Below are 3,723 nucleotides of genomic sequence, written 5' to 3' on the forward strand. Positions count from 1 at the left end.
CATCTCTCACCTGGATTATTGCACTAGTCTCCTAAGTCATCTTCTTGCACATACTCCTTGCATCTACCAGCATCCAGAGTGTTCCTTTAAAAATGTTAGGTCACTCCTCAGCTCAAAATCCTCCAATGATTTAACTTTTAATAAGAGTAAAACTTGAAATTGGCTTCACTTTCTTCAGGTCTGCCCCCAAATGTCACCTTAATAATGGAGCCTTTTCCATTTGTCCAAGGGATACAGTTGTGCTGTTTTGAAGGGACACATGCACCCCCATGTTTATAGCAGCACTGTCAACAATAGCCAAAGTATGGAAAGAGCCCAAATGTCCATCGATAGATGAATGGAAAAAGAAGATGTGGTATGTGGTGTGTACATATGTATATATATATATATACACACCCACATACACATATATATATATATACACACACACACACAATGGAGTATCACTCGGCAATCAAAAAGAATAAAATCTTGCCATTTGCAACTACGTGGATGGAACTGGAGAGAATTACGCTAAGTGCAATTAGTCAGAGAAAGACAAATATCATATGACTTCACTCATATGAGGACTTTAAGAGACAAAACAGATGAGCATAAGGGAAGGGAAACAGAAATAATATAAAAACAGGGAGGGGAACAAAACAGAAGAGACTCATAAATATGAAGAACAAACTGAAGGTTACTGGAGGGGTTGTGGGAGGGGGGATGGGCTAAATGGGTAAGGGGCACTAAGGAATCTACTCCTGAAATCATTGTTGCACTACATGCTAACTAATTTGGATGTAAATTTTTTTTTTACTTATTTTACGTTTATTTATTTTTGAGAGACAGAGAGAGATAGAGCACATGTGGGAGAGGGGCAGAAAGAGAAGGAGACACAGAATCCAAAGCAGGCTCTCCAGGCTCTGAGGTGTCAGCACAGAGCCCGACGCAGGGCTCGAACCCACAAACTGCGAGATCATGACCTGAGCTGAAGTCGGACGCTCAACCGACTGAGCCACCCAGGCGCCCCATGGATGTAAATTTTAAAAAATAATAAAATAAAATAAAATATGTATATTAAAAAAATGGAGACTTTTCCAGCCACCCCACATAAAATAACAACATTCCCACCCCCACCTCTGTACCACACTCCCAAATCCCCCTTTCTCCTGCCTTTTTCCCCATCCATTGCACCTATCACATTATCACCTACCGTACATTTACTTATGTAATGTGTGGTAGGTTATATTTTCCAAGATGGTCACAACAAGATTTCCTATGCCACATACTCTTCTTACAATGTGATATTTCTACGACTTCCTTTGAGAGATGTTTGAGGCTGGCCTCAAATGGAGGGCAGCCTGTAATTGTGGTAGAAGTGATGCTGTGTGACCCCTGAGGCTAGGTCACAAAAAGCCATACAATCTCTGCCTGGTCATTATAAGGCACTCAATCTTGGAACTCAGCCACTGTGACATGAGGAAGCCTAGGCCACATGGAGAGGCCAAACAGCCAGCTGTTCTGACCAACAGCCATCACCAACCTCTAGATGTTTGAGGAAGCTTTTGAGATGACTTCAGCCCCAGCCCCTGCATGAGACTCCAAATGAGAACTGCTTAACTTAGCTTAATCACCTCCCAGAACCATGAGAGATAATAGTAAAATTGTTGTTGTTCTAAACCACTAAGTTTGGGGGCCATTTGTTATTCAACAATAGATATTGGAACAATTTGTTTGTGTGTATTTTGTATGTCTCTTCTCACTAGAGTACGAGTTTCACGAGTTCCGGGATTTTTTCTTTGTTGCTGTACTCCCAGCACCTAGAACAGTGCCTGAATATAGCAAAGTACTCAATAAAAATGTGTTGAATAAGTGAATGGATGCATGATGCATTTTCAGTATGGTATGCTAATGGTTATTGGCCAACAGTACATGGTACAGTCCGCTGGACTAGACCTTACTTGGCAGAGAGCATCTGGCACTGCAGCATGGCAAAATACATTTCAACAAGAATATTTCATAGGCAAATAACATTGTAATGAATTACAATTATTGCAGGAAAGCATAAAATAGGATTTGAGCTTCGTGTAGAATTTGTCCTCTGGTGATTGATTCCATAATTCCATCATGGGGTTTTCCAGATCAGGTCTGGAAAGGCTTCAGAAGTATTTTCAGAAGGATTATTGATTTCTTTAATCCAAATAATAAAGTTCTTGCTAAAAATGACAAGTTCAAATTATTCACATGTTCTTGGTATGATATGGGATGAAGTGGCATGAAAATGGGTGGCATCGCATGCACACACGTGTGCAATTTGGAATGCCTACTTCCATTGCCTATTTTCAGTCTGACGGAGTATACATATATTTAAAAAAATGAATAAATATGATTTTGAATCTCCCCAGTCTCTCACATAGTACTTTGATTTACATTTGGTCTGGAGCAAATATGTGTGCATTGCTTAGAGAGCAACAACATCCTCACATACCCAAAGAACATATTAAAATATTATCTCAGTAAGTGAAAAAGGACGAAATTTCTTAGCTACCTGGAAAAGAAGTTACTTTTTGTTTGGGGAAAAATTACAGGTGGATGGTCTTGAATGGACTAATCAATTTCTTTGGGCCAATCCATCTCAGCCTTGATTGGAGCAAAAAGCACCGATATCGAATCTATGGATTTTTTTAGAATCGAGGATCTCTGCTGAGTCTTTTCACAATGACTTCAAAGCAGTTTCCATACATGAATTACTTGGATGGACAATCATGTGATATTTCTTTACAGACTCCAGAAGGGTTAGGGTAAAATTAGCTTTTAAAAGTTAAGGCTACTGCCATAAGGCTCCTTGGCTGAATGTCTCTTGAGGAAGCGTGTGTGCCATTTTGCTGCCTTTGTTCCAATGACAGTTGTTGGTGCCACTGGGCCTCACCATCTGGCCTGAGGTATGAGGGTCCCCTCTAGGTTAGGTACAAGTCTTGAGTGGAAAGTGGGGAGATTCCCAAAATTTCCTTGGAAAGTCCAGGCAAATGAATTGGGAATATTTTCTCTGGAAATCCCATTTTTCTCACCAAAATTTAGATGTTGCTTCTGAAGCTAATTATTCCTTATTTCATTAAAAAATAATAATAATGATCTTATTTATTTATTTATTTGCAGGCCCAGACAAACTTGACTAGAAAAGAAGCCCGGGCAAGGGTTAGGATGAGCTCATGACGTTCCAGGCACTCCAACCAATTGAAAGGCCACAAGAGGGGGAGGGCGGAAGTGACGAGACGTATCCCTCCGCGGGGCGAGAGGGTCGGTGGGGGGAGTCGGCGTCTCTCTCCCCCGCGCCAGCTCCCGTACACGGAGCCGCATTCCTTGGCCCCCCCACCCCCCTCCCTCGGGGCCCCCCCGCCCCCCTCGGGAAAAAAAATCCACCCCAAATCACTCGAACCCGAGGGAGGTTTCCTTTCACCCTCGGGGAGACGCGCTCTCCACGGTTCCCTCTCAGCCGTCTCCCCCAAGCCCCCGTCCCCTCCCCTGCTCCCACCCCCTTCTCCCGGCGCCGGGTGCAAGGTCCCTTTAAGGCGACGGCGCCTTCCTCGGGTCAGACTACCGGCGGCGACGACCACGGGAGGTGAGTGAGCGAGCGGGCGAGCCTTCTCTCTCCCCACCCCCTTCTCCCGGGGGTTCCGTTATCTTTTCGCTCGGCGAGGCGCTCCGAGGCGAGACAATGAGAGGGGGATGGGGCGGGTGCGC

At 43.9% G+C, this 3,723-nt stretch overlaps 1 protein-coding gene across 5 annotated transcripts in view; it reads left to right on the top strand.

Annotated features, from left to right (window-relative positions):
- The first annotated feature begins 3,310 nt into the window (after window positions 1-3,310).
- The window catches only part of POGZ (pogo transposable element derived with ZNF domain), a 53,030-nt gene continuing 52,617 nt past the window's right edge, over window positions 3,311-3,723 (top strand). For 2 of the 5 annotated variants that reach the window (XM_040461154.1, XM_040461158.1), the window contains exon 1: window positions 3,314-3,601. The gene's annotated coding sequence lies outside the window, so the exon portion shown is untranslated. Of the gene's footprint in view, window positions 3,602-3,723 lie in introns of all 5 variants that reach the window. The other 3 variants (XM_040461156.1, XM_040461155.1, XM_040461157.1) reach the window with 3 other exon arrangements.

The sequence above is a fragment of the Herpailurus yagouaroundi genome, unplaced genomic scaffold (genome assembly GCF_014898765.1).
Source record: "Herpailurus yagouaroundi ecotype Mexico unplaced genomic scaffold, PumYag 254, whole genome shotgun sequence".
NCBI classification, from domain to species: domain Eukaryota; kingdom Metazoa; phylum Chordata; class Mammalia; order Carnivora; family Felidae; genus Herpailurus; species Herpailurus yagouaroundi.